The sequence below is a fragment of the Oreochromis niloticus genome, unplaced genomic scaffold, assembly GCF_001858045.2.
Source record: "Oreochromis niloticus isolate F11D_XX unplaced genomic scaffold, O_niloticus_UMD_NMBU tig00007982_pilon, whole genome shotgun sequence".
NCBI lineage: Eukaryota > Metazoa > Chordata > Actinopteri > Cichliformes > Cichlidae > Oreochromis > Oreochromis niloticus.
In genome coordinates this window covers 1-10,777 of record NW_020328886.1, presented here as the reverse complement: position 1 = coordinate 10,777, position 10,777 = coordinate 1, and the positions used below count along the sequence as shown (strand labels likewise).

Sequence of the window (10,777 nt, the reverse complement as noted above, 5' to 3'; positions counted from 1 at the left end):
TTCTCCTCGCAGGTCTTCTATCTCGTGGAATTTGTCCGAGGGTGTAATGCTTGTAGCAGCCGAGTAGGTCTGAGACTTCCTCCTTGCACCTCTTCTATCTAGTGAAGTATGAAGTATGTTAATATTGGGTTTTTGTCGAGCAGCGTCCGGGCTGGCCTGTCTCCACCTCGTTCTATAGCTCCACACTGGTATTCCTGTGCGTTATGAGCTGTCCGTCCTACAGCACGGCGCTTACCGTCCTACAGCTCCGAGCTGACTGTCCTACAGCATGACGCTTACCGTCCTACAGCTCCGAGCTTACCGTCCTACAGCTCCGAGCTGACCGTCCTACAGCACGGAGCTATCCGGCCGACAGCAATTGCTTATTGATGTACACAGATGGTCAGGAGACATGCTGTTTTGTTGAAGTGCGAGAGTAACTTTTATTGATATTATTGTCATTTTATTTGTGTTGCAATAGGCAAACTCACCCGTTTGTAGATTACACTTGGATTATTTATCACAAAAGAAGACATAAGTGTATAAGCACCAAAAACTCCCCGGGTGCCCTTCAGCAAACCAGAATACACTATACATGAGTATAAAAACAAAAACAAAAACAATTACAATGGGAGACACAATACCAGTAACATACGCATTTGCACATAACGCTTTAGGCACCAAGTGAGAAACATTACCTTCAGTGTAGCATTTACCTTCATCAATTATACCAGATACACATTGGTAAGAAAGACTTCATGGTGTACTCTCGTACGATATTCTTAAATTAACTTCTCTTTTGTTTTTTGGGATCAATGAAGCTTATTCCTTAACAGTACCACTACACGCGAAAATTAACACTAGTGTCTACAGTGCAGTAAATCATGTCATACACATTGTAGAGAAATGTAACCCTCCTTTAATTTGCCAAACAATGAAAACAATAAAATAATAAAATGGCAGGTTTCAGTATTCAGGCAAAGCAAAACACACACAGCAATTTACCAGCTGTACACAGAATCTCCTCATATACAGTGTAAACCACCAGTGATAAAATAATTGAATGCAGTAGCACAAAGATGAGGAGGGTCCGTGATCTCCACAAGCTACCTGTTTTAGCTTCCCACGTTGCCAGAGGTACTCAGAGTGACGCGGGCACTCAGAGTGACTATCTGGGGTCCGTCTGTCGCTATCCAGTTCGGTAACGATCCTCTGCAGCTTTTTTACGTTCCACAACTTTAGCAAAACGGCAGAGTAGTCTTTATTAGCGAACGGCTGGGTTAGCCTCACTTTTACTCAATGCGTGCACGGCCGCAGGAAACAAAACACACAGTCCAGCAGACTCACGCTGAAACTTTACGTGTTATGTCACTAGCTTACCGACACTGTGTCTTATCTTTCCGAAAAGTCAAAACACACTTACTAGTACATAAAAACAAGCTAACTTCTCCACATGCTCCGTGTAACTCACGCACCACCCTCTCTCCTCGCGCTCTCTTTTTCCTTTTTCCTTCTCCACCCTGTGTTACCTTCACAGACCATATCCCCGTAGGAAATTACACTTTTCATAAGAAATTCACAAGAAAAGAAAGATAACTTATTTTAAACAATGCAAACACGTTTTTAATCATTTTACATGAACTTTTATCTTTTTAATGTACAAGAAAGTTGAACAAATGAATTTAACTCTTTGGTATTTATATTCTTAGACTTTACTTATCTTTTACTATTCATTCTTCTTTTTAACCCGGGTTACAGTAAAGCTATCTGTCCTACAGCACCGAGCTGACCGTCCCACAGGACGGCGCTTACCGTCCTACAGCTCCGAGCTGACCGTCCCACAGGACGGCGCTTACCGTCCTACAGCTCCGAGCTCCGCCAGCACCGAGCTCACCTCCTACAGCTCCGAGCTCACCGTCCTACAGCACGGCGCTTACCGTCCTACAGCTCCGAGCTCACCGTCCTACAGCACCGAGCTCACCATCCTACAGCTCCGAGCTCACCGTCCTACAGCACGGCGCTTACCGTCCTACAGCTCCGAGCTCACCGTCCTACAGCACGGAGCTATGCACCGACAGCAATTGCTTGTTGATGTACACAGACGGACAGGAGACATGCTGTTTTGTTGAAGTGCGAGAGTAACTTTTATTGATATTATTGTCATTTTATTTGTGTTGCCATAGGCAAACTCACCGTTTGTAGATTACACTTGGATTATTTATCACAAAAGAAGATATACGTATGGTGGCTGGGAAGTGCAAAGCACATTTACAACATAGACAACAAATAACATTTTAGAAACACTTCTACATAAAAAAAGGCAAATAAAAAATTGACAACAAAATAACAAGTCCGCAACAAATTAACAAGTGGCTCTTGACGGAAAGGGATTGTCTGAAATACCGGAAGTGACTCAACAATGTTTCTGGCCCAAACAAAGCGCTAGCGGAAGAGGAGCGAAAGCACACGGATAACACCAGCTATGGTTCCTTCTTGCTGTGCGGTCGGTTGTAATGTTAGATTGCACGACCGACAAGGGAATAAGCTTGAAATGGTTTATCTTTTCATTCTTTCCCCACCTGGAAGCAACATGAGGCAGCTCATGTATCAGATGTTACCAAAGAAGACGTCTAGTCTGGATAGCAGCTGTGAGACGAGCTGATATCCAGCTCTCTTCCATCTCCAAATATCTGTTGGTGCTCCAGACATTTTCATTCCGGTAAGCTCTAAATATGTTCATGTTAGCAGAGCTGCTCTGTGCAGCGTTATGGCATAATAATTTTAAGGGAGAATAAAAAGTCGACACACATATCTTATTCCTGACGGAGGACTCTACCACTACACTTGTCCAGTCCATTCACAAAGTCGTTGCATGGTGAGACATGGATAGAAGGTGGGCGGAGCCTTTTACCGTCATTTTATTGTGACGCAAAACACCTGTGGACACACAATCCAACAGTTCATATCACTCTTTATAGCCTATTAGTTTTATTTTCGATGCACTCTGAGGTCATAGCAAATTAGAACAAACATCCTAATGAGTGATTTTGCAGAACTACGTTCTATTTATACAGTTGCTAATTATTTGGCATTATTGCAGGCAAACCAGCCTATGAAATGGATGAAACACATCGTGACTGGGTTCCAGCGCTACACAAGGGGCACTCCGAAATCCCTGCTTCAAACATACCGCCATGCCAATCAGATTACTTCTTCCATGTGAGGGTGAAGATGTGACCCTTCTGGATAAGATGGTGAAGGTTTGCTGCGTTTTGGTGAACAGTGTGGTAGTAAAACCAGGGAAAAATGAAACTTGTGCCTGTTAAATATTCTTAAGTCTTGCGCTGTATAAATAGCGGTAATTTTTCAAAAGATACAGTAAATTAAGTAGTGTTAGTAGTTGGTAATATCATGTAAACGCTGTCATGATTTTGTGTAAACATTTTGTCATTTGTAAACTATAAATGACATTGATTCTACATTGTAACTGATGTGATGTTCTATAAAGTGGTTTTAATAAAAAACAAAAGGCAAAAATTCGTTTGTTTCTTTATTCAACGTTTGAACAGTGGTACTCAGTCACTACATATTCAGTAAATGCAAATTATTTACATGGCAGTGCACTTCAGGCATAAATCTAGACCCCTAAAATAAAACATTATGGGTCATTCCCACAACCCACAGCTTTACTGTGTTCCAGCAAAGTATCCAATAGCAGTGACAACACCTCCACAATAGCAGGTGGGATTTTTCTTTTTTGAGGACGGCTCCTTTTACCTGTCACTGCGGATGTTCTGTTTATGTTTTGATCGAGAGACATTTTTTGGGCAGCTGTAGAGGAGAAGTCTATCTTATGGCCATCCTCTGGCTGTATCTTGGTCATATTACCAGGTAAAACCCAGTATGTAGGTTCATCTGTAACAGTCCTGGTGCCACGGATCCGCACTGTGGCTTCTACTTCCAACAGAAGAGCAGCGACATGGGTGCAGATCTCCACGACTCCGCCCTTACAGGTCTTCAACCTGTGACGCTCACAACGGCCCATGGCTGCAATGCTGGTTCATTCAGTGTTTGAGAGTGCAGTACCTGAACACACACAGACAAAGTTAATTTAAAGACAAGGACTTTAATGAGCCAAGGCCGACATAAATGTGTTTTATCTACTTTTTAATCCATTTATCATAAACGTAACAGTGTTTAGAAAGTTAGCACATACATGTAATTTTTCTTTGTTTTTTTTATGTATCCATCTATAGAACGCTGCATGTTATATTCCAAATCTCCCTGTTCTCTTTCAGAAACCTGCCTGCAGAGAATGAACCTAAAGTATGTAATGCAAGGATGTAATCACTTTCAAGATGGAGAAAGCATAAAGTTCGACTTTAAGAGACAATTATGGACACGTAATATGATAAGGAGATTCTGCAGGTCATTAATCAATGTATAAAAATAAAATAAAATGTATTTTTAGTGACACAGGACACAAACATGGAAGCAAGATACATAATTAGGATTATTTATAATAAACATTAATAAATTATTGCAATTTCTTTAACCATACAGAATAACTAAATCCTTCATGACAATATCACATCAATGCACTGAACTCACTATGTTATCCATCTAACAGAGCCTCCACATGTTCTCACTGTAATTTCCCCCTCATGAATGAATTTATGCTTGCACTAATTGGAATGTTCGGGCGGAAAATCAAACGCATTTTACTCGCAGTAGCTACTTGAGCTGAAGCTGACTTACCTTTCTTTGAATGACGACGTACTCACAAATCTTGTACCCAATCGTTGGTGAATTGGATGTGTCCCTCCAGAAATTGACGGGGGCAGGTCAACGGTGATCCTTCGAACTTGGCCATCCCTCTGTAACGTGAGAGTGATCCCGGGCAGCTGAATGGTCAGAGTCAGAGGTGGAAGCCTGGTCGTGACCGAATACAGAATTTGCCCGCAGGTGCAGAAAACTCTGCGGCTCAGCCAGTAGAGGAAATTCTTCATGTCAATGAGAGCGCGCACCGCGCTGTCACTGAATCCATTCAGCCACGCGTTTGGGTAAGACATCGTGGTTTCACACCAGTGAGGCTGTGCTGCAGCAATTTGTCCGAGGGTGTAATACTTGCAGGAGCTGAGTGGATTTGTTTTCAAGCCGGCTCTGAGACTGCTTCCTCACAGCACTTCTGTCTAGTAAATAATGAAGGATGTTAATATGCTCTTTAGTTGAAGTACAGTACTGGGTTGCTGTGAGCTTTAAGACTTTCTCCTCGCAGGTCTTCTATCTCGTGGAGTTTGTCCGAGGGTGTAATACTTGCAGGAGCTGAGTGGATTTGTTTTCAAGCCGGCTCCGAGACTTCTTCCTCACAGCACTTCTGTCTAGTAAATAATGAAGGATGTTAATATGCTCTTTAGTTGAAGTACAGTACTGGGTTGCTGTGAGCTTTAAGACTTTCTCCTCGCAGGTCTTCTATCTCGTGGAACTTGTCCGCGGGTGTAATGCTTGTAGCAGCCGAGTAGGTCTGAGACTTCCTCCTTGCACCTCTTCTATCTAGTGAAGTATGAAGTATGTTAATATTGGGTTTTTGTCGAGCAGCGTCCAGGCTGGCCTGTTTCCACCTCGTTCTATAGCTCCACACTGGTATTCCTGTGCGTTATGTGTTGTTTTGTGCTTTGAGCCTCACTCTTTACGGGTATGTTAATACTGTCTTTTCATGAAGTGGAGTCAACCGCTGCTCAGCGGTCCTGTAAGACGGAGTTGAGAGGCTGTTACGGCTGTGTCTTCGTTGTATCTTCGTCGAGCACGGTCGCTTTTTGCTGTATTCCTCCGACTTGCTGAAATGCAAGTCAATACACGAGTATTTGTCCATTTGCTCCACACGCAGCAACAACAAGTCAAGCAGTGAAAACTTGCTGTGGGCAGGCGAGGACTCGAACTCGCGGCGTTCACCTCGACACACTACTTGCCAGCGCACTATCGCAGTGAGCTAAAGTGGCAGAAGTGAGTGGAGCGCGCTGTGTGGTTTAAGAACCTGTGAGCGGGCCGTGATTTGGCATATACTTTGATTCCTGTATACACACAGATGCGCACGGATACTTTTAAAACATTCTTTCTCAACATACACGTTAAAATACATTCACATTTCTTTACTGTCTTCGTGCGCTGACACATAGCCACAAAGTATCAGCGCAAGCACTGGCTTTAACACTCGCTCCGCTGACACCTTCTAGCCTTGTGTCCCTTTAGTCCGCATCTGGACTACACAGTTGTGCACTAAAGGGAATACACATCTTCGTGTTCCTGGCTCCTCGCTCGTTTGTATTTTCACACGCGGGTTTTGAACCCGGTCGTACACGCTGTCATCTGCCGTGGTGGCGCCCACTCTCTCAGTGCTCTCGTAGCTCCATAGTTTTCCAATGAATTCGGCAAAAGTCATTGCAAATTCACTTGTGTGACATGATCCTGGCACTTCTTGCGAACCAGTGCTACAAATTGTCCCTCGCTCAATGTCTCACCAGCATTCTCAGGGCAGCGGTGGCGCCCTAGGTGGCAAAAACACTTTACTTTCTCTAGGCAGTCTCAGCTACTCTGGGCCCATAACCTGTTAGCAGAGGTGAAACTACGCAGGAATTCTGGCGTGAATATCGAGACTGCACCGAGGACAACTGTGGAGGAAATAAACACACAATAGCCTGAATCCATTTTCTCACTTGAACTCATTCGCAAGAGAGAGAAGCTTTATTGACGATCACCAGCATATACATGCGCATCACATGTCAATCACAATGCATCTTATCCGCTATTTCCACCTCGCGTTATATACTCTCTGCAATAACGCACACGTTTTCTGCGTGTGTGCTATAATAAATAAAGATGTCCTTCTTACAGTTGAGAGCATATTTTGATCTGTGTCATCACTTTATGAAAACTCTGAAACTTAACAGACAAATTCTCGTGGGTAACTTTTCTTTTAAACCGAGCACACGGATAATGCTTGGACGTCCAACTCCATGCGTCTTTGCGTTCAGCCGTCACACAGGGGGCAGGTCAACGGTGATCCTTCGAACTTGGCCATCTCTCTGTAACGTGAGCGTGATCCCACGCAGCTGAATGGTCAGAGTCAGAGGTGGAAGCCTGGTCGTGACCGAATACAGAATTTGCCCGCAGGTGCAGAAAACTCTGCGGCTCAGCCAGTAGAGGAAATTCTTCATGTCAATGAGAGCGCGCACCGCGCTGTCACTGAATCCATTCAGCCACGCGTTTGGGTAAGACATCGTGGTTTCACACCAGTGAGGCTGTGCTGCCAGCAATTTGTCCGAGGGTGTAATACTTGCAGGAGCTGAGTGGATTTGTTTCAAGCCGGCTCCGAGACTGCTTCCTCACAGCACTTCTGTCTAGTAATAATGAAGGATGTTAATATGCTCTTTAGTTGAAGTACAGTACTGGGATGCTGTGAGCTTTAAGACTTTCTCCTCGCAGGTCTTCTATCTCGTGGAGTTTGTCCGCGGGTGTAATGCTTGTAGCAGCCGAGTAGGTCTGAGACTTCCTCCTTGCACCTCTTCTATCTAGTGAAGTATGAAGTATGTTAATATTGGGTTTTTGTTCGCAGCGTCCAGGCTGGCTGTCTCCACCTCGTTCTATAGCTCCACACTGGTATTCCTGTGCGTTATGTGTTGTTTTGTGCTTTGAGCCTCACTCTTTACGGGTATGTTAATACTGTCTGTTCATGAAGTGGAGTCAACCGCTGCTCAGCGGTCCTGTAAGACGGAGTTGAGAGGCTGTTACGGCTGTGTCTTCGTTGTATCTTCGTCGAGCACGGTCGCTTTTTGCTGTATTCCTCGACTTGCTGAAATGCAAGTCAAATACACGAGTATTTGTCCATTTGCTCCACACGCAGCAACAACAAGTCAAGCAGTGAAAACTTGCTGTGGGCAGGCGAGGACTCGAACTCGCGGCGTTCACCTCGACACACTACTGCCAGCGCACTATCGCAGTGAGCTAAAGTGGCAGAAGTGAGTGGAGCGCGCTGTGTGGGTTTAAGAACCTGTGAGCGGGCCGTGATTTGGCATATACTTTGATTCCTGTATACACACAGATGCGCACGGATACTTTTAAAACATTCTTTCTCAACATACACGTTAAAAATACATTCACATTTCTTTACTGTCTTCGTGCGCTGACACATAGCCACAAGTATCAGCGCAAGCACTGGCTTTAACACTCGCTCCGCTGACACCTTCTAGCCTGTGTCCCTTTAGTCCGCATCTGGACTACACAGTTGTGCACTAAAGGGAATACACATCTTCGTGTTCCTGGCTCCTCGCTGGTTTGTATTTCACACGCGGGTTTTGAACCCGGTCGTACACGCTGTCATCTGCCGTGGTGGCGCCCATCTCTCAGTGCTCTCGTAGCTTCTATAGTTTTCCAATGAATTCGGCAAAAGTCATTGCAAATTCACTTTGTGTGACATGATCCTGGCACTTCTTGCGAACCAGTGCTACAAATTGTCCCTCGCTCAATGTCTCACCAGCATTTCTCAGGGCAGCGGTGGCGCCCTAGGTGGCAAAAACACTTTACTTTCTCTAGGCAGTCTCAGCTACTCTGGGCCCATAACCTGTTAGCAGAGGTGAAACTACGCAGGAATTCTGGCGTGAATATCGAGACTGCACCGAGGACAATGTGGAGGAAATAAACACACAATAGCCTGAATCCATTTTCTCACTTGAACTCATTCGCAAGAGAGAGAAGCTTTATTGACGATCACCAGCATATACATGCGCATCACATGTCAATCACAATGCATCTTATCCGCTATTTCCACCTCGCGTTATATACTCTCTGCAATAACGCACACGTTTTCTGCGTGTGTGCTATAATAAATAAAGATGTCCTTCTTACAGTTGAGAGCATATTTTGATCTGTGTCATCACTTTATGAAAACTCTGAAACTTAACAGACAAATTCTCGTGGGTAACTTTCTTTTAAACCGAGCACACGGATAATGCTTGGACGTCCAACTCCATGCGTCTTTGCGTTCAGCCGTCACACAGGGGCAGGTCAACGGTGATCCTTCGAACTTGGCCATCTCTCTGTAACGTGAGCGTGATCCCACGCAGCTGAATGGTCAGAGTCAGAGGTGGAAGCCTGGTCGTGACCGAATACAGAATTTGCCCGCAGGTGCAGAAAACTCTGCGGCTCAGCCAGTAGAGGAAATTCTTCATGTCAATGAGAGCGCGCACCGCGCTGTCACTGAATCCATTCAGCCACGCGTTTGGGTAAGACATCGTGGTTTCACACCAGTGAGGCTGTGCTGCCAGCAATTTGTCCGAGGGTGTAATACTTGCAGGAGCTGAGTGGATTTGTTTTCAAGCCGGCTCCGAGACTGCTTCCTCACAGCACTTCTGTCTAGTAAATAATGAAGGATGTTAATATGCTCTTTAGTTGAAGTACAGTACTGGGTTGCTGTGAGCTTTAAGACTTTCTCCTCGCAGGTCTTCTATCTCGTGGAGTTTGTCCGCGGTGTAATGCTTGTAGCAGCCGAGTAGGTCTGAGACTTCCTCCTTGCACCTCTTCTATCTAGTGAAGTATGAAGTATGTTAATATTGGGTTTTTGTTCAGCAGCGTCCAGGCTGGCCTGTCTCCACCTCGTTCTATAGCTCCACACTGGTATTCCTGTGCGTTATGTGTTGTTTTGTGCTTTGAGCCTCACTCTTTACGGGTATTAATACTGTCTTTTCATGAAGTGGAGTCAACCGCTGCTCAGCGGTCCTGTAAGACGGAGTTGAGAGGCTGTTACGGCTGTGTCTTCGTTGCATCTTCGTCGAGCACGGTCGCTTTTTGCTGTATTTCCTCCGACTTGCTGAAATGCAAGTCAAATACACGAGTATTTGTCCATTTGCTCCACACGCAGCAACAACAAGTCAAGCAGTGAAAACTTGCTGTGGGCAGGCGAGGACTCGAACTCGCGGCGTTCACCTCGACACACTACTTGCCAGCGCACTATCGCAGTGAGCTAAAGTGGCAGAAGTGAGTGGAGCGCGCTGTGGGTTTAAGAACCTGTGAGCGGGCCGTGATTTGGCATCTCTCATACTTTGATTCCTGTATACACACAGATGCGCACGGATACTTTTAAAACATTCTTTCTCAACATACACGTTAAAAATACATTCACATTTTTACTGTCTTCGTGCGCTGACACATAGCCACAAAGTATCAGCGCAAGCACTGGCTTTAACACTCGCTCCGCTGACACCTTCTAGCCTTGTGTCCCTTTAGTCCGCATCTGGACTACACAGTTGTGCACTAAAGGGAATACACATCTTCGTGTTCCTGGCTCCTCGCTCGTTTGTATTTTCACACGCGGGTTTTGAACCCGGTCGTACACGCTGTCATCTGCCGTGGTGGCGCCCACTCTCTCAGTGCTCTCGTAGCTTCAATCAATCAATCAATCAATCAAAGCTTTATTCGTCACATGCAGGTTGCCCTGCAGTGAAATGGGACCCCCCGACCTTACACATAAAACACAGACATTACATGGGATACAGGTCGGAGATTGGTAGCATTAGAGAAAAACATTGAAATGTACATTACAATGGAAGTACAAGAGGAAAAAAAGAGACCCCTACTCATGCTGTGCTTCCATGGTAGGACAGCATGAGAACAGGAAACAAAAAAACCCTCTGCACAAAAAGCACATGAATGTCCACAGCACAACATTATGAAGGACATGACAAGCCACGGGATGGGTGGGGGTGGAGTTATCCGAAGCGAACACAGCAGCCGCCCTGCACAGCGC

At 45.1% G+C, this 10,777-nt stretch overlaps 1 long non-coding RNA gene across 1 annotated transcript; it reads left to right on the top strand.

Moving 5' to 3' along the window:
• Nucleotides 1-2,311: 2,311 nt before the first annotated feature.
• LOC112845589 (uncharacterized) lies at nucleotides 2,312-3,259 on the top strand. The gene is made up of 2 exons (XR_003218439.1): nucleotides 2,312-2,698; nucleotides 3,080-3,259. It is a non-coding gene; the product is annotated as an uncharacterized LOC112845589 (long non-coding RNA).
• Nucleotides 3,260-10,777: the final 7,518 nt, after the last annotated feature.